Here is a 21,055-nt window from a genome sequence, read left to right as displayed (position 1 = left end):
GGTGCGGGGTCGCTGCGGGTGGGGGAGGGGGTCCGGAGCTATCGCGGGCGCTGGAGGGGGTGTGTGGGGTTGCCGCGGATGGGGCCCGGAGGTACTGCGAGTGGGGGAGAGGCGGGTAATGCTTATCCTGCTTCTCCTCCTGTGAGCAGCTAAGCTGCTGTCCTCCCTTTGGCAGCGGCTCTCCCAGAGACTCGCACAGCAGCCAGTTACTATTGTTCGCGCCGGTGTCCCAATGTGCCGCATTACAGGGAAGAAGATGTACACAATAAACTACAGCTCCCAGCACGTATAGATGGTGTATGGTTCAGAGCTCACCAAGTTTGCATTAGTCAATGAATGTCAAATATATTGTGACTTAAATACCCTATAAAATATATATATACATAAGATGACAAATGGATTTGAACGTCTAAAAAGTGATTTATTTATAAAAAGAATAATTTGTGACAATTTAAAAAGGGGCTCAGTTAATACCGGTATTATCTCCACACATATAACATACAGGACAAAACAAACATAAAACATAAAAACAATCCCTGTGGGTACACTTGTTTTGCGGTTTACCCCACTGGGAAATCAATTCCTCTGGGTTATAGCAAAGTCTCAGTAGGTTACACTGATATTATGAAGGTGCTGATGTCCAGTCTGTGTTCATACAACACAGTATATAGATGCAGGGTTTTAACAGCAGTGTGATAGGTCAGGAGCTCTCCTACCATTTATAAAGCACAGTCCTGTAATTATTACCCTGTTGTGATTAGAGATGAGCGGGTTCGGTTTCTTTGAATCCGAACCCGCACGAACTTCACTTTTTTTTTCACGGGTCCGAGCGACTCGGATCTTCCCGCCTTGCTCGGTTAACCCGAGCGCGCCCGAACGTCATCATGACGCTGTCGGATTCTCGCGAGACTCGGATTCTATATAAGGAGCCGCGCGTCGCCGCCATTTTCACACGTGCATTGAGATTGATAGGGAGAGGACGTGGCTGGCGTCCTCTCCATTAGAATAGATTAGAAGAGAGAGAGATTGTGCAGACAGAGTTTACCACAGTGACCAGTGCAGTTGTTGTTAAGTTAACTTTTATTTAATATATCCGTTCTCTGCTATATCCGTTCTCTGCCTGAAAAAAACGATACACAGCAGTCACACAGTGTGACTCAGTCTGTGTGCACTCAGCTCAGCCCAGTGTGCTGCACATCAATGTATAAAAGCTTATAATAATTGTGGGGGAGACTGGGGAGCACTGCAGGTTGTTATAGCAGGAGCCAGGAGTACATAATATTATATTAATTTAAAATTAAACAGTGCACACTTTTGCTGCAGGAGTGCCACTGCCAGTGTGACTAGTGGTGACCAGTGCCTGACCACCAGTATAGTAGTATATTGTTGTATACTATCTCTTTATCAACCAGTCTATATTAGCAGCAGACACAGTACAGTGCGGTAGTTCACGGCTGTGGCTACCTCTGTGTCGGCAGTCGGCACTCGGCAGGCAGTCCGTCCATCCATAATTGTATAATTATATACCACCTAACCGTGGTATTTTTATTTCTTTCTTTATACCGTCGTCATAGTCATACTAGTTGTTACGAGTATACTACTATCTCTTTATCAACCAGTGTACAGTGCGGTAGTTCACGGCTGTGGCTACCTCTGTGTCGGCAGTCGGCAGGCAGTCCGTCCATCCATAATTGTATTATTATAATATATACCACCTAACCGTGGTTTTTTTGTCATTCTTTATACCGTCATAGTGTCATACTAGTTGTTACGAGTATACTACTATCTCTTTATCAACCAGTGTACAGTGCGGTAGTTCACGGCTGTGGCTACCTCTGTGTCGGCAGTCGGCAGGCAGTCCGTCCATCCATAATTGTATTATAATATATACCACCTAACCGTGGTTTTTTTTTCATTCTTTATACCGTCATAGTCAGTCATACTAGTTGTTACGAGTATACTACTATCTCTTTATCAACCAGTGTACAGTGCGGTAGTTCACGGCTGTGGCTACCTCTGTGTCGGCACTCGGCAGGCAGTCCGTCCATCCATAATTGTATTATAATATATACCACCTAACCGTGGTTTTTTTTTCATTCTTTATACCGTCATAGTGTCATACTAGTTGTTACGAGTATACTACTATCTCTTTATCAACCAGTGTACAGTGCGGTAGTTCACGGCTGTGGCTACCTCTGTGTCGGCAGTCGGCAGGCAGTCCGTCCATCCATAATTGTATTATAATATATACCACCTAACCGTGGTTTTTTTTTCATTCTTTATACCGTCATAGTGTCATACTAGTTGTTACGAGTATACTACTATCTCTTTATCAACCAGTGTACAGTGCGGTAGTTCACGGCTGTGGCTACCTCTGTGTCGGCAGTCGGCAGGCAGTCCGTCCATCCATAATTGTATTATAATATATACCACCTAACCGTGGTTTTTTTTTCATTCTTTATACCGTCATAGTCAGTCATACTAGTTGTTACGAGTATACTACTATCTCTTTATCAACCAGTGTACAGTGCGGTAGTTCACGGCTGTGGCTACCTCTGTGTCGGAACTCGGCAGGCAGTCCGTCCATCCATAATTGTATTACAATATATACCACCTAACCGTGGTTTTTTTTTCATTCTTTATACCGTCATAGTCAGTCATACTAGTTGTTACGAGTATACTACTATCTCTTTATCAACCAGTGTACAGTGCGGTAGTTCACGGCTGTGGCTACCTCTGTGTCGGAACTCGGCAGGCAGTCCGTCCATCCATAATTGTATTATTATAATATATACCACCTAACCGTGGTTTTTTTTTCATTCTTTATACCGTCATAGTGTCATACTAGTTGTTACGAGTATACTACTATCTCTTTATCAACCAGTGTACAGTGCGGTAGTTCACGGCTGTGGCTACCTCTGTGTCGGCAGTCGGCAGGCAGTCCGTCCATCCATAATTGTATTATAATATATACCACCTAACCGTGGTTTTTTTTTCATTCTTTATACCGTCATAGTCAGTCATACTAGTTGTTACGAGTATACTACTATCTCTTTATCAACCAGTGTACAGTGCGGTAGTTCACGGCTGTGGCTACCTCTGTGTCGGAACTCGGCAGGCAGTCCGTCCATCCATAATTGTATTATTATAATATATACCACCTAACCGAGGTTTTTTTTTCATTCTTTATACCGTCATAGTGTCATACTAGTTGTTACGAGTATACTACTATCTCTTTATCAACCAGTGTACAGTGCGGTAGTTCACGGCTGTGGCTACCTCTGTGTCGGCAGTCGGCAGGCAGTCCGTCCATCCATAATTGTATTATAATATATACCACCTAACCGTGGTTTTTTTTTCATTCTTTATACCGTCATAGTCAGTCATACTAGTTGTTACGAGTATACTACTATCTCTTTATCAACCAGTGTACAGTGCGGTAGTTCACGGCTGTGGCTACCTCTGTGTCGGAACTCGGCAGGCAGTCCGTCCATCCATAATTGTATTACAATATATACCACCTAACCGTGGTTTTTTTTTCATTCTTTATACCGTCATAGTCAGTCATACTAGTTGTTACGAGTATACTACTATCTCTTTATCAACCAGTGTACAGTGCGGTAGTTCACGGCTGTGGCTACCTCTGTGTCGGCACTCGGCAGGCAGTCCGTCCATCCATAATTGTATTACAATATATACCACCTAACCGTGGTTTTTTTATACCACCTAACCGTGGCAGTCCGTCCATAATTGTATACTAGTATCCAATCCATCCATCTCCATTGTTTACCTGAGGTGCCTTTTAGTTCTGCCTATAAAATATGGAGAACAAAAAAGTTGAGGTTCCAAAATTAGGGAAAGATCAAGATCCACTTCCACCTCGTGCTGAAGCTGCTGCCACTAGTCATGGCCGAGACGATGAAATGCCAGCAACGTCGTCTGCCAAGGCCGATGCCCAATGTCATAGTACAGAGCATGTCAAATCCAAAACACCAAATATCAGAAAAAAAAGGACTCCAAAACCTAAAATAAAATTGTCGGAGGAGAAGCGTAAACTTGCCAATATGCCATTTACCACACGGAGTGGCAAGGAACGGCTGAGGCCCTGGCCTATGTTCATGGCTAGTGGTTCAGCTTCACATGAGGATGGAAGCACTCAGCCTCTCGCTAGAAAACTGAAAAGACTCAAGCTGGCAAAAGCACCGCAAAGAACTGTGCGTTCTTTGAAATCCCAAATCCACAAGGAGAGTCCAATTGTGTCGGTTGCGATGCCTGACCTTCCCAACACTGGACGTGAAGAGCATGCGCCTTCCACTATTTGCATGCCCCCTGCAAGTGCTGGAAGGAGCACCCGCAGTCCAGTTCCTGATAGTCAGATTGAAGATGTCAGTGTTGAAGTACACCAGGATGAGGAGGATATGGGTGTTGCTGGCGCTGGGGAGGAAATTGACCAGAAGGATTCTGATGGTGAGGTGGTTTGTTTAAGTCAGGCACCCGGGGAGACACCTGTTGTCCGTGGGAGGAATATGGCCGTTGACATGCCAGGTGAAAATACCAAAAAAATCAGCTCTTCGGTGTGGAGGTATTTCACCAGAAATGCGGACAACAGGTGTCAAGCCGTGTGTTCCCTTTGTCAAGCTGTAATAAGTAGGGGTAAGGACGTTAACCACCTCGGAACATCCTCCCTTATACGTCACCTGCAGCGCATTCATAATAAGTCAGTGACAAGTTCAAAAACTTTGGGTGACAGCGGAAGCAGTCCACTGACCAGTAAATCCCTTCCTCTTGTAACCAAGCTCACGCAAACCACCCCACCAACTCCCTCAGTGTCAATTTCCTCCTTCCCCAGGAATGCCAATAGTCCTGCAGGCCATGTCACTGGCAAGTCTGACGAGTCCTCTCCTGCCTGGGATTACTCCGATGCATCCTTGCGTGTAACGCCTACTGCTGCTGGCGCTGCTGTTGTTGCCGCTGGGAGTCGATGGTCATCCCAGAGGGGAAGTCGTAAGCCCACTTGTACTACTTCCAGTAAGCAATTGACTGTTCAACAGTCCTTTGCGAGGAAGATGAAATATCACAGCAGTCATCCTACTGCAAAGCGGATAACTGAGTCCTTGACAACTATGTTGGTGTTAGACGTGCGTCCGGTATCCGCCGTTAGTTCACAGGGAACTAGACAATTTATTGAGGCAGTGTGCCCCCGTTACCAAATACCTTCTAGGTTCCACTTCTCTAGGCAGGCGATACCGAGAATGTACACGGACGTCAGAAAAAGACTCACCAGTGTCCTAAAAAATGCAGTTGTACCCAATGTCCACTTAACCACGGACATGTGGACAAGTGGAGCAGGGCAGGGTCAGGACTATATGACTGTGACAGCCCACTGGGTAGATGTATGGACTCCCGCCGCAAGAACAGCAGCGGCGGCACCAGTAGCAGCATCTCGCAAACGCCAACTCTTTCCTAGGCAGGCTACGCTTTGTATCACCGCTTTCCAGAATACGCACACAGCTGAAAACCTCTTACGGCAACTGAGGAAGATCATCGCGGAATGGCTTACCCCAATTGGACTCTCCTGTGGATTTGTGGCATCGGACAACGCCAGCAATATTGTGTGTGCATTAAATATGGGCAAATTCCAGCACGTCCCATGTTTTGCACATACCTTGAATTTGGTGGTGCAGAATTTTTTAAAAAACGACAGGGGCGTGCAAGAGATGCTGTCGGTGGCCAGAAAAATTGCGGGACACTTTCGGCGTACAGGCACCACGTACAGAAGACTGGAGCACCACCAAAAACTACTGAACCTGCCCTGCCATCATCTGAAGCAAGAAGTGGTAACGAGGTGGAATTCAACCCTCTATATGCTTCAGAGGTTGGAGGAGCAGCAAAAGGCCATTCAAGCCTATACAATTGAGCACGATATAGGAGATGGAATGCACCTGTCTCAAGTGCAGTGGAGAATGATTTCAACGTTGTGCAAGGTTCTGATGCCCTTTGAACTTGCCACACGTGAAGTCAGTTCAGACACTGCCAGCCTGAGTCAGGTCATTCCCCTCATCAGGCTTTTGCAGAAGAAGCTGGAGGCATTGAAGAAGGAGCTAACACGGAGCGATTCCGCTAGGCATGTGGGACTTGTGGATGCAGCCCTTAATTCGCTTAACAAGGATTCACGGGTGGTCAATCTGTTGAAATCAGAGCACTACATTTTGGCCACCGTGCTCGATCCTAGATTTAAAGCCTACCTTGGATCTCTCTTTCCGGCAGACACAGGTCTGCTGGGGTTGAAAGACCTGCTGGTGACAAAATTGTCAAGTCAAGCGGAACGCGACCTGTCAACATCTCCTCCTTCACATTCTCCCGCAACTGGGGGTGCGAGGAAAAGGCTCAGAATTCCGAGCCCACCCGCTGGCGGTGATGCAGGGCAGTCTGGAGCGACTGCTGATGCTGACATCTGGTCCGGACTGAAGGACCTGACAACGATTACGGACATGTCGTCTACTGTCACTGCATATGATTCTCTCAACATTGATAGAATGGTGGAGGATTATATGAGTGACCGCATCCAAGTAGGCACGTCACACAGTCCGTACTTATACTGGCAGGAAAAAGAGGCAATTTGGAGGCCCTTGCACAAACTGGCTTTATTCTACCTAAGTTGCCCTCCCACAAGTGTGTACTCCGAAAGAGTGTTTAGTGCCGCCGCTCACCTTGTCAGCAATCGGCGTACGAGGTTACATCCAGAAAATGTGGAGAAGATGATGTTCATTAAAATGAATTATAATCAATTCCTCCGCGGAGACATTGACCAGCAGCAATTGCCTCCACAAAGTACACAGGGAGCTGAGATGGTGGATTCCAGTGGGGACGAATTGATAATCTGTGAGGAGGGGGATGTACACGGTGATATATCGGAGGGTGAAGATGAGGTGGACATCTTGCCTCTGTAGAGCCAGTTTGTGCAAGGAGAGATTAATTGCTTCTTTTTTGGGGGGGGTCCAAACCAACCCGTCATATCAGTCACAGTCGTGTGGCAGACCCTGTCACTGAAATGATGGGTTGGTTAAAGTGTGCATGTCCTGTTTTGTTTATACAACATAAGGGTGGGTGGGAGGGCCCAAGGATAATTCCATCTTGCACCTCTTTTTTCTTTTCTTTTTCTTTGCATCATGTGCTGATTGGGGAGGGTTTTTTGGAAGGGACATCCTGCGTGACACTGCAGTGCCACTCCTAGATGGGCCCGGTGTTTGTGTCGGCCACTAGGGTCGCTAATCTTACTCACACAGCTACCTCATTGCGCCTCTTTTTTTCTTTGCGTCATGTGCTGTTTGGGGAGGGTTTTTTGGAAGGGACATCCTGCGTGACACTGCAGTGCCACTCCTAGATGGGCCCGGTGTTTGTGTCGGCCACTAGGGTCGCTAATCTTACTCACACAGTCAGCTACCTCATTGCGCCTCTTTTTTTCTTTGCGTCATGTGCTGTTTGGGGAGGGTTTTTTGGAAGGGCCATCCAGCGTGACACTGCAGTGCCACTCCTAGATGGGCCCGGTGTTTGTGTCGGCCACTAGGGTCGCTAATCTTACTCACACAGCTACCTCATTGCGCCTCTTTTTTTCTTTGCGTCATGTGCTGTTTGGGGAGGGTTTTTTGGAAGGGCCATCCTGCGTGACACTGCAGTGCCACTCCTAGATGGGCCCGGTGTTTGTGTCGGCCACTAGGGTCGCTAATCTTACTCACACAGCTACCTCATTGCGCCTCTTTTTTTCTTTGCGTCATGTGCTGTTTGGGGAGGGTTTTTTGGAAGGGACATCCTGCGTGACACTGCAGTGCCACTCCTAGATGGGCCCGGTGTTTGTGTCGGCCACTAGGGTCGCTTATCTTACTCACACAGCGACCTCGGTGCAAATTTTAGGACTAAAAATAATATTGTGAGGTGTGAGGTATTCAGAATAGACTGAAAATGAGTGTAAATTATGGTTTTTGAGGTTAATAATACTTTGGGATCAAAATGACCCCCAAATTCTATGATTTAAGCTGTTTTTTAGTGTTTTTGGAAAAAAACACCCGAATCCAAAACACACCCGAATCCGACAAAAATAATTCGGTGAGGTTTTGCCAAAACGCGTTCGAACCCAAAACACGGCCGCGGAACCGAACCCAAAACCAAAACACAAAACCCGAAAAATTTCAGGCGCTCATCTCTAGTTGTGATGAGTGATGTGGTATACTTGCTGAAGGTGCAGCGTTGGTGCTGTCTGCCGGCAGACTCCCGTCCCTCTGGCTCCGTTGTTTCTTACTTCCGGGCGCTGTACGGAGCGGGATCGATTCTCTCCGCGATCTACGCGTTTCACCTAGTAAGGTTTCGTCAGGATTCCGCAATCCTGCAGCAGGAGGATGATCTGCTACAGCTTCGGCCAGCCAGACTTCATTAGATAAGTGTCTGGAAAGAGAATGAGTGTGTGTGTATATATACAGTGTCTGTGTATACTGTATATATGTGTGACTGTGTATGTGTGTAATGTATGTACAGTATGTATGTATGTATGTGTGTGTGTGTGTTTGTATATATGTGTGTGTGTATGTGTGACTGCTGCATAATGTGTGTAAGTGTTACTGGTACAGGGGGCGTTACGTGTGTAAGCGGCACTGGTACATGGGGCGTTACGTGTGTAAGCAGCACTGCTACAGGGGGCGTTACGTGTGTAAGCGGCACTGGTACAGAGGGCGTTATGTGTGTAAACGGTGCTTGGGGAGGGGGCATTACGTGTGTAAGCGTCACTGGTATAGGGGGTGTTACGTGTGTAAGTGTCACTGGTACAGGGGGCGTTACGTGTGTAAGCGTCACTGGTACAGGGGGCATTACACGTAAGCGTCTCTGGTACAGGGGGCATTACATGTGTAAGTGTCTCTACTACAGGGGTCATTATGTGCGCTGTGTGTTTGTAAAGTATGCGAGGGTGCAAATTTATAGTTTGCAGGGGGGCGCCGAACACTCAAGCAGCGGCCCTGACTGCACACCCACTGCAGTGCATAGCACTGTCACCTGTTACATTGATTCAGCGTCCAGACATTACCCTCCGCTATATCACCCTCTCTATCCGCTACATTAACCATCTCGGGGCTTCCAGGCCGGCAGGCCAGGTGCTGTGTTGCTGAGTCAGGGCCTCTGGGTGCGGCTGTGGTGGGGAGGCACTTCTGTGACATCACACGCAGAGCAGGCTCCGGGGCTCAGAGAGTATGCGGCCTATGAAAGTCTTCCGCTGCGCCGCTTTCATACACATCTATGCCAGTGGCCGCAGCAGCTTTAGTTCCACATGCGGTGCGGCTAGGGAGTGGGGATTGTTTATGCCGGAGGGGGCAGGTGGACTGGCAGCAAGACATTGGTGGTCATTCCGAGTTGATCGCTCGCTAGCAGTTTTTAGCAGCCGTGCAAACGCTATGCCGCCGCCCAGTGGGAGTGTATTTTAGCTTAGCAGAAGTGGGAACGAAGGGATCGGAGAGCGGCTACAAAAAAATTTTGTGCAGTTTCAGAGCAGCTTCAGACCTACTCGGCGCTTGCGATCACTTCAGACCATTCAGTTCCTGATTTGACGTCATGAACACGCCCTGCGTTCGGCCAGCCACACCTGCGTTTTTCCGAACACTCCCTGAAAACGGTCAGTTGACACCCAGAAATGCCCTCTTCCTGTCAATCACTCTGCGGCTGCCTATGCGACTGAAAAGCATCATCGCTAGACCCTGTGTAAAACTACATTGTTTGTTGTAATAGTAAGCCGCACGTGCGCATTGCGCTGCATATGCATGCCAGAAGTGCCGGGTTTTTGTCTGATTGCTGCTCAGCGAACGAAAACAGCTAGCGATCAACTTGGAATGACCCCCATAGGACGCTGCAGTAAAAGGATTGTTTTTTCCCCTATCTACAGCGCAGAAACTTGCTGCAGATGCAGTGGCATACCCTCCAGCTGCACCTTTTTGGCAGGTACAGGACCTTTTTTTTTATGGTCTGTACCGTTTTTTGACTCTCCAAGCTTCCATTGAAAGTATAGGAAAAGGGGCGTGGCCACGCAGCTGTACTCGTGGCCACGCCCCCTTTTCGAATTTGCATCAATGTTTATGTGTAAATTCTTGGAGGGTGTGTTGCTGCAGATGCAGTGGGACTATTTTGGGTTGTGGGGCTGGAGCTGCAGCTCCATCAGTCCCATTGCTAATCCTGCTCTGTGAAAACACAGCAGGCAAAGGGCAGATCCTCCCACTGGATGTAACCTGTGTGGGAGGGCGTTTCTCGGCCAATCAGCTGTGGGCTGGGTGTGATAGACCTGCCACTAACCCAATGGGAGCTCCTAGCCACGCCCAGCGTTAGAAACCCAGGCACAGAATCACAGGGCTATTATATAGGATATATATATATATATATATATTTATACATATATAATGTATATATATTTTAATATCTTATGGTCCTTATAAATGGCACTTGAGAAAAACCTGGGCCTGGTAAAGCAATTTTTTTATGTTCACTCACTCTCATGTCAGAATTTGGCTATGTCACTATTGGGGCACTAACTACACTTCTGCCTGTTCCAAACAAGTAACTGCCAGGAGCAGTAACTAAGGGGAACATGTACTAAGCAGTGATGAAAGTGGAGAAGTGAGCCAGTGGAGAAGTTGACCATAGCAACCAATCAGCATTGACGTAACCAGTGGTTAAAGTGGGGCGGAACTGCGTTCCGTCACCTCTAATTGCAGGCGGAACCAGTTCCACCTCCGCCCGGCCACAGCATCGGGTCCCTGCTGCATTGTGAAGTTGGGTGCAGCCGCAGGTCAATCCCGGCTTGCGGACCGGCTGCAGCACCAATCTAAAGAAGGGGCAGATTTTTCAAAGTCTGTCGTGAACCAATCATGGCTCGCGGGCTGCCAGCCAATGAGAAGTTGCCAAGTGGCAGCTTCTCATTAGCTGGCAGTCCTGGAGCCATGAATAGCACATAATCGGCACCAGATTCAAAGCTTCTCGCTTCTGGTCACTTCCCTGGGTGAGGCATGGTAGGAGGATCAGAGCAGCTCACCCAGGGCCGGCCTGACCATTATGCGGCATACGCAGCCGCGTAGAGCACTGCACTGTGTGTGTGCCGCCGCTGCCATTTGTTAGCCACGGATGTCTGGATCCTTCACAGGAGGAGCAGTGGCGTTAAGTCCGTCACACCCCTACTCTGTTTGTTGGGGGCAGCAGCAGCCTCTTTAAACAGCAGCAGTTACAAGTGGCTGCGGCTCTGAGTCACTGAGTGGGAGATGCACTAAGCCTTAAAAGTGATAAATTTCACAGTGATACACTGCCAACCAATCAGCTCCTAACTACCATGTCACAGGCTGTGTTTGAAAAATGACAGTTAGGAGCCGATTGGCTAGTACTTTATCACCGTGATATTTATCACTTTTCAAGGCTTAGTACATCTGGCCCTGAGACTGACACACCCCTCTACCAGCCCACAGCCAGGAAAGTGCCACACGCAGCCCACCCAGCGACAGCTCCCCGCACACACAGCCTAGCAAAGTCACCACCCCCATGTGTCAGCATGTTGAACCTGGGGACCGAGGAGCAGAGTGCCAGCTGCATGAGCCTGGTCTCAAGAAAAGGATCATCCTGGCAACGGCTATAGTAAGAGTGGCAGTGCCCACACAGCACCCACACTTCACTCTGACTGGCACACTCCCTTCTCTCTCTGCCTGCCATTTTGTTTCCTAAATTCTAGCCTCTTCTTTTTCCTACACAATTCCAATGTGTGTCTGTGTGTACGTAGTACTCTAGTGTTACTGAAGTTAATATCGTATAGATGTATATATATGTATATTGTATTACGTGACTGCCATAGCGGTTATCGCTAAATTAGCCCCCATGAATAAATCTCACTTAGTGGTACAGTTTATTAAAAGTAATTTGTGTTGTCCCCACAGAGGAATAAAGACTTTTGACTGTGACCCTCATGGAGGGTAAATAAGGTAGACAAAACAGTAATGGACAGGAGTGCAGGGGGCGCATGGCCCCAGAGACTGATCCGTTATCCTGGATCAAGCAGACTCTCAGCACTCGGAACTGGGGAGATGAAGCGCGTGAGGTGAGCTGGAAGGAGAGCCGCGAGATGGAGCTTATATAGGAGGAGCAGAGAGACTGCTGAGGAAAAAACAGAGCGGCAGCGTCTGAGGAGAGGACGAGAGATGGAAACACTGTGTTGCCTGTACGGCGGGTCTAGATGGGTCGGAGAGCAAAGTAGGGGGAGCAGCGAAACGCGTCAGTACCCCCCTACTTTGCACCACTTCAGTTTTTAAAGACCTCAACTCAGTGTCTGAACCAACCCCGGATCCACCACCAATCCCCTGTGCATCATTAAGAGGACATCAACAGCAATCACCATCCAAATGAGGACATCAATTTCCAACATGGAACTACTCATATGGAAGCCTTTCCACCTCTAATACGGTGATCGGCAAATATTCAATAACCGAACTGTGCTGATACATTAGAAATCCTCTGTGGGACTTGCGGACTTACCTGGGTATATATTCAGGAACAGACACTAATTGGTCTAATTATACAGATGTGTATGAACTGACTAAGGTGCATGTATTTTATTACCAGCCAATTCTGAGGAGAGAATAAGAATAACAGTTTTTATTGGTTTTTTAATAAATTGACAAAAAAGAATACTGTTTATTTCAGTCACTTCATTTGTAGCGCTGCCTATCTTTCCATTTTTCCTTTTGCAACTCTCTCCACTTGTCTGAAAATAATTTGCTAAACTGTACTGTGCTGTAGTGCCTGAAAAGCTGATGGCAATTCGCTCTTTTCCCTTTAGCTTGCTACAGCTGGCTGAGGAGATTTCCTGTACTGAAACTAAGTTGACAAGATAACAGAGTCTGCAGCTGACGTTTGTCGTAGCTGAGGGAAATTTATCTATGGAGAAAGTCAAACTATTATATTTAACTCTGAAATATAAGGAAATTTCCTTGACGGCATTGCATCCTTAGGATATTAATTCATAGAGATTTCTTGTGCACCAATGAACTGGCCACTATCCACTGCGCAGTATAGACATTTCTGTAAGGGGAATAGTGTATGAGATATTGTATTCAGGAGTAGATACAAAATTGCTAGAAGTATTGGTGAACACTTAATGGTTATTTAGCGTGGATAATATTGTTGTCTATGACTTAAACATTCTTTACATTTAAGGAGAAGAGACCAACTGAGACCAGCGGTAGCAGTGCAATAAAAATTAACTTTAATTGAGTGTACCAATATATACTGTTTTAAAATAGTACTGATTTTAACAATAAGTATTGTTGTTGCGTTGGCGATGGTTTGTTGAGGGGCTCTGCGAGCCCAGATATCGAGAAATAAACTAAACTGTTCTTTTCAAAATAGTTACAGTATATACTCCGACCTCCCTTCTCTGTGATGATACGATAAGTTTAAGCATAAAGGGTACGGCTATTAACGCATATATTTACAGTGAGCAGTGTAAGTTGACCGGTACTGTGTAAGAATAGCTTTACATGTATATTGTATGTGTTCTTCTCTCCCTCCTTTTTCACAGCATAACCTCCACTTTTCTTTATTGCGTCACATGAACTGGATAGTGAAGCAGGCTTGCAGATTTTGAATGAATTCAAGTAAATGCTAGTACAGTAGCTCCAAAAGCAATATTCATACGGTGGGCAGTATACTGTAGCTAGTTAGCTGCCTGTGGGACATCTGTTGCAGCCACTGTGCAGGGCCATAGTAGTAGGGTTAGGCTTGCTGCTTGCTTGTATAATCCTACTGTGTGGGGTAATATTAATTACAAGCAATGTACTCAGGGCCGTTCCGACCATCACGCCAGTTACACAGCCAGGTAGAGCACCACACTGTGAAGGGAACCGCTACTGTCTTCTCCATCCCCAGACTGCTAGCTGACCATAGTGCCCAGCCCCCAGTAGATTGTGCTACTGTGAGGCAGTATTTTGAATTGGGGGTACTTTTGTGTGGCCGCGCCTATTCCTTATGAGACCACACCCCTTTTTCAGTGCGCGTCTTCGCAGGAGGGGTCATTGGGAAGAGGAGTACCCCCACCTCTCCAGGACCACTTTAAGCCCTGGACGTAACATTTATAATTTGCATACTATAAAACTATACAGACCAGCTGATTGGTTGCCATGGGCAACTTCTCCCCTGGCTCACTTCTCCACTTTTATCACTGCTTAGAACATGTCCCCTTAAGGGCCTAATTCATGTTTGTACGTACATGCCTATGCAGCAGCGATTTTTCAGTCTACTGCCGGGTGTGGATCATTAGATCGACAGTGTCTAGGTCGACAATGTTTAGGTCGACCAATATAGGTCGACAGTCACTAGGTCAACAGGGTTGGAAGATCGACAGGGTTTCTAGGTCGACATGGGCTAGGTCGACAGGTCAAAAGGTCGACATGAGGTTTTTTTGGGTTTTGGTGTTGTTTTCTTTGTAGAGTGACCGGGAACCCCAATTAGTGAACCGTGCCTCCTCCTTGCTTCGGGCAAGGTGCCTCTCTCCGCTAGGCACAGATTACCGTTCCAATCGTAGTCCACGTAGATCGTTAAGTATGAAAAAGTTCAATCTATAGAGGTCGACCTAAACATTGTTGACCTAGACAGTGTCGATCTTCAGACCGGATCCCCTACTGCCTTGCAAATAATCACAAGTGAACCTGCCACCCAGAAAAGAATAGAGACACTCACCAGAGCCATTTAAAAGTCCTCAGTAACTGCGTACACATACATAGCTCTGACGCAAGAACGTGGAACATCGACTTCTCGAGTGAGTTTATGGTCATGCAGACTGAGGGGCTAATTCAGAAAGGAATGCAAAACTGCTAAAACATAAAAATTACGAAAATACGCACAGTGCACATGCGCACGACACGCAACGGTCATGCGCAAAGTAAATTCTACGTCTAAAATTACAACTTCTCAGATGTAGCAAAAACTGCGTCTACACTATGAAAAGTAGGCATGTAGGGATCGTACCAAAGGGCTGGTCTTGCAAAAACTACGAGCAGGAGCGTTTTGTTGGCGTATGCGGATTTTCGAGAGGCAGTGCACTCTCTGAGTGACTACAGGTCTACCTTAAAATCTGCACACGCTGACCTCAGTTGTAGAATGTTTGATGTATACTGCAATCATTGCTTCATTACCCCCAGCTGAAGCAGCTCACACTGCAGACCACAATTAACTTTATTCAGCTGCATTGAAACTTCACAACATGTAAGGGAGCTTTAAACTATGTTCCACATGTATCACTTTATAATATATGTTAATAACCTAATATTTTAATAACTTCATTCGAGGTTTTCCAACAACACACTTGTTTTCAAACAAACATGTATAATAACATTTCCCTGCTTTTTTTTTGTGGTGTGCTTAATGTCTTTTTGATTAAAAGCATTGTTTATGTTTTAAAGCAACAATCAATTTTTTTAACCATAAATCATACCCAAATACATGTTTATGTTTTGTATCTTCTTATTTGTTGCCCATCACAAACAAACATATGTATAAGAACATCAACACAATAATTGTTATATTGTGGTCAGTTTAATTATGGGCCACTTTTTTATTTATCCAAACAATATTTTAACATGAAACATTACAATAAGGAATGATAATAATAACAAATAAACATTAATATGTCATGTATGTAAACTTTAAACATAACAAACAAAACAACAAACAACATTTTTTTCCTCCTTTTTCCGCCTGTGTTTGTGGGTTCACCAGTGGAAGTAGCTCGCATCCTGTCAGTAGCCATGTTTGGGCTAATGTTCTGTGTGGATGATGGTCCTGCCATGGTGGTCTGATGTCCTTCAGCCACAAGTGCTCCAATCTGCCTCATGCTCTCTTCAACAACATTGGTCAGATTCTGCATAATGGTATTATGCTGTAACAGGAGCCGATTCCTTTCCCTGCTGAGGGTGTTTAGTTCACAAACCTCTTCTAAAATGTGGTTGAAAATTTGTGAATTGCTTCAACTTTCTTGAAGCATTTCCAGCTGGATCTGGCGACTACTGAGCAGAGGAGTATCAGTTGGTCTTTGGGGTTGTTCTGGACTTCCAGCTTCTGGCGCATCTTCATCAAAAAATGGCATAGAAGTCTCCTCCACAACATCATCTTCTTAAGCATCAGTAGGTGCATCACCAGCATCAGCCTCATGTGATAGTTCTGCAAAAACATGTTTTTTAGTTCTACACAATTTTTGGGTATGTTTCTTTGTCAGGACTAAAGCATTTATTCAAAATCTAAAAAATGTGTTACCTTGTGCAACATAAGGAGTTGCAATGGTAGGGAGGTCCGTATCCATGTTGGAAATCCCTACCACTTCCTCATCCGCAATTGACCCCAGAGCCATTTCTTCTAAAGGGGTAAAGGCAAACCAGTGTAGTGTTCCACCAGTCCCTCTTGCATGTCGGTTTCTGGCTGCTATTTTTGCCTTGAGTCAACATCTGAAGTCCGACCACCTGTCAAATAAGTGCATGTTTGTTGTGAATGACTCCTATAATTTTTTGTTTTACTAAAGGTTGTCTTTAACACACTATGGGGGTCATTTCGACCCATTCGCACACTGCTGTTTGTCGCAGCAGTGTGAATGGGTTGGTTCTGCGCCTGCGCAGTGGCCACAATGCGCAAGCGCGGCGTCACTGGGCAACGACCAGAAGAACTAAAAAAGCGATCGCTGGTGCGATCGTAATAAGAATGAAAGGAGGGGGGTGTTCCGGGGCGGCAACTCACTGTTTTCTGGGAGTGGTGAGTCCAACGCAGGCGTGTCCAGGCATTTGGAGGGCGGATGTCTGATATCAATTCCGGGATCTGCATCGCTGGATCGATCGCACAGGGTAAGTAACTATTACCCTTGTCAAGTTCCACACAAAACTTTTTTTGCATAGCAGGGCTGCACAAGCGATCGCAGCCTTGCTATGCAAAAAAGCCCTCACCCATAGGCGGCGGCGAGATGATCACACGGGCAGCAAAAATTTGCTACGTGCGATCAACTCGGAATGACCCCCTATGTTATAGAGCATAGGCGTGCAATCTGTGGTTCTCCTGCTGCTGTGTTACTACACAGCCAAGCATGCCCTGCCTGACATTTTGCACGTCATAATAGGCAAACTGTGGCAGGGCATGCTGGGATGTGTAGTTCCACAGTGCTGGAGGTCCATAGGTTTCATTTCTCAACACTACATTAAAACATACTTACCTACTTCCTGACTGCTCTCTACGGGAGAGAGCAGCCAGCTCGGCTCAGCAGGGGGGCGGGGCAGGACAATGATGAGCAGAGGGGGCAGGGTGGAGGTGGAATGGGGTGGGGTGGAGGCGGTACAGGGGCGGAGTTACAGCGACATAACGTTTAAGCCATGCCCCCACTCGGTAATGCCAATATTACTGCCATTATATTGCAGGGGGCATGGCTATGATGATGCAATTCAACAAGAATCGTGTCATCGACTGCCCGGACCGCCCTCTTTACTATCAAAGTGGGCGGCCAGGCAGGGGGAGAACAGAAGAATCGGGAGACTTGCCAGCACTTCCGGGGGGCCAGGAGGGCCACCTGATTTTTGGGAGTCTCCCGGCCATTGTGGGAGAGTAGGCAAGTATGCATTAAATATGTTGTTGTCATTTACATTTTTCCAAAACTTACACAAATGTAAGCACACCCCAAGCGTATTATGTGAATTTTACTTTAAATATCAATTGTTTAATATAAATGATTATTGTTGTACCTTCTCTTCACTGCATGTGGGGTCCATACAATGGCTACCTCTACATTTACGGCATCCGTGATCTTTTGCCATATTTTTTCTTTAGCAGCCACACATATGTTTTTTTGTCCATGGTGAAGCTTTTCCATAGCTTCAGAAATTAGTATGTGCAATTCCTGTTTGCTAAAATGAGGCTGCCTTTTTTTTAGCCTGGCCCTGAGTAGGCCCTGCAACATGCTTCTCCACAGTTGTCTGCTCCTGTTGCTGGCTAGTTCCAGCAAATGCCTCCTCCAGACTTGGTTCTGCAGGAATATGATTAAGAATGGGCAGACATCAATACCTATATGTATGACAAATATGTCTGTACAATATTGTATGTTGCTAAACACATCTTTTTAAAAAAAACAACAAATAACCCTGATATTTACCTTGCTGCTGCGGCTGCTGCTGAAGTTGGGGCTGCTGCTGCTGCTGCTGTGTCAGTAGTTGGTGCTGCTGCTGTGGCTTTTGTGTGTGCTGCTGAGGCTCATCTCTTTCTGTGGAAATATGACAGTCAATGCACACACATCACTAACTATATGTCCCTCAAACATTACATTACAATATTGTATGTTGCCAGTTAATGTGTTTCTCATTCCCACAAAAGTCACACTGATATTTACCTTGCTCATGCTGCTGTTGTTGGCAGGCCCGGCGACAGGGGAGGTCAAAGGGGACACCCATCCCGGGCCCCGACGTTGTGAGAGGCCCCAAGGACCTGCTGCGGCAGTGCGGCAGCTGCATCATGGATGGATACCTGTAATTGTAGATAGTTCAGCATTGCTTGTAAAGGCTATGGCCCCCCTGTGGTAACCCCCACTGCTCCATCCCCCTATGTCAGCTGTCCGGAACTGTTGATGTGCAATGATGTCGCGATTGGCTACACACAACGCCACTGTGTCCTTCCTTTCTCTCCTCCCGCCCGCCCTGTGTCTCTGGCATCTCTACTCTGTGAGGAGCGGCTGAGCAGGAGCGGGTGTGTAGTTCGGCTATTGAGACCTCAAGGCCGGCACGGTGCGCAGACAGACTGCGGAATAAAACAGCCTCAGGCAGGATGTCATCTTGTGGGTACTCGGAGCCTGGTCTGAATTGTGGAGGGTGGCTGTGTATATTGGTAAGTGTGCGCTCCCACATAACACACCCTGGATAAGTAGTGTCGTATGCAATTTTCAGACAGCATTAGTAGAGGAGTGTCCATTCCTATGATTGCCACTTATTAGAAAGGAGGTTTAGCAGTTCATAGAAATGTATTCCTGTATCAACAGCACAAGTCCAGTTGCCTATGGCAATCATAGGGATGGACACCCCTCTACTAATGCTGTTTGCATAAGACTGCTTATCCAGGGTGTGTTATGTGGGATTTATTTTATTGATTAATGCCATTGATTTTTTTACAATGTTTTGTATATAAAACATACCTGTATAATTCTTTTAATATTATTCTATCCAGTCAAGAAATCATTTATCAGCGCCACCATCTCTTTGTTTTTATATATTGTTTATTGTGGGTCTGACTACCCCCTTTTTTATGGTGGCAGCTTTCAAGCGCCTTGGTTGTATTTATTTTCCATTTTGGCTTCTAAAAGGAGCTGTATAAATATGGACTGTTTCCCACGGAATGTAGTCGTGATCCGGCGTTTGGGATCCCAGCAGTCAGAATGCCGGTGCTGGAATTCAGACACCTGTCAGAATGCCAACGCCGGCATCCCAGCTGTCAGAATCCTGAACATAAGTATGCAGGGGAGGGTTATGCTGTGGGGGGAGGGTTAGGTTTGCAGGGAGAGATGTGTGGGTCTGAGGTCAAGGGGCGTAGGGGGCCCCGCAGAGATATCAGTGTACCGGGCCCCACAATTTCTGTTGCCGGCCCTGGTTGTTGGCACTGCTGTTGTGGGCGCTGCTGCTGTTGTCGCTGCTGGTGCCGGCACAGCTGCTGCTGCTGACGCTGCTCTCTTTCTGCAGGAATATGATATTAAAAGCATACTCATTAATCCCTATATGTGTCCAAAATATTATTTAGCTCAATGTTGTAATTGATAAACATAATTGGTTTGTGAGTACATTTTCACACAAGTTACACTCATATTTACCGTGCTGATGCTACGGCTGAGGATGTTGTTGTTGTTGCTGCTCTCTTTCTGCAGATATATGATAGTGATATGTCACACAAATATGTAATGGCTCTGTATTGTAATATGTCTGGTCAATTGGTGTTGGAATACATTTTCACACAAGTCACACTGATATTTACCCTGCTGCTGCTGCTGCTGCTCTCTTTGGGGGTCATTCCGACCTGATCGTAGCTGTCCTAAATTTAGCACAGCTATGATCACTGACATAGACATGCGTGGGGACGCCCAGCCCAGGGCTAGTCCGCCCCGCATGTCAGGCCACTCCTTCCTCCACACAAGTCAAAAGCATTGCACAGCGGCGATGCTTTTGTACTTGAAGAGTAACTGCCGGCCAGCGCAGTTACTCATCGCTGCCAGGGTCGCAGCGGCTGCGTGTGACATCACGCAGCTGCTGCAGCCCACCCCCCCCACACGGTCTGGCCACGCCTGCGTTAGCCAGACTGCGCCCCAAAAACGGCGGCCAAATGCCAACGTGCCGCCCCTCCCGTCCAGCGACCGCCTCAATCAAACAGAGGCGATCGCTAGGCAATGACGGCTGTCAGCCTTCTGGCATGTGCTGATGCACTGCAGCGGCGGTACATGTGCAGTTCTGACCCAATCGCACCGCTGCAAAAAACTATAGCATGCGATCAGGTCGGAATGACCCCCTTTGTCTTGCATCTGACCTGATGCGTGCCATCACCTTAGTGTGATAGTTAGCTATGGGCCTCATAACTGCAGATGTACACATCGCGTGGACTTGTAAAGTCTGCATATTTAAGTATTTTTGCACAATTATCTTCAGCTGCGCATGCATCGGCGATTCTCTGCACACCGCTAGCTCATTATCACAGTGCCTATAAATGGCTTGATTGTTTTGCTAGTATTATTGGTTGGAGTAGTTTATGTTTAGTTGCATAGGCAAGAATCTGCTTGATCCTATTGAAGGCAGAGTTGCCTACCCTCCCTCATTCTGCAGGAGACTCCCTGAAATAGTAGCAATCTCCCTCACTCCCTGAATAGACCAGCAATCTCCCTGATTTTACTTTACATTCTTGGGGTAAAAAAATAAATCAGAGATACATATATTCAAATGAGTTCAGCAGTGCCATTCCCTGCATTGTTATAAGACACAATGATCCCTATGGC

Source organism: Pseudophryne corroboree, chromosome 3, assembly GCF_028390025.1.
Source record: "Pseudophryne corroboree isolate aPseCor3 chromosome 3, aPseCor3.hap2, whole genome shotgun sequence".
In the NCBI taxonomy this organism is placed as follows: domain Eukaryota; kingdom Metazoa; phylum Chordata; class Amphibia; order Anura; family Myobatrachidae; genus Pseudophryne; species Pseudophryne corroboree.
Note: the sequence above shows the minus strand (reverse complement) of the source record.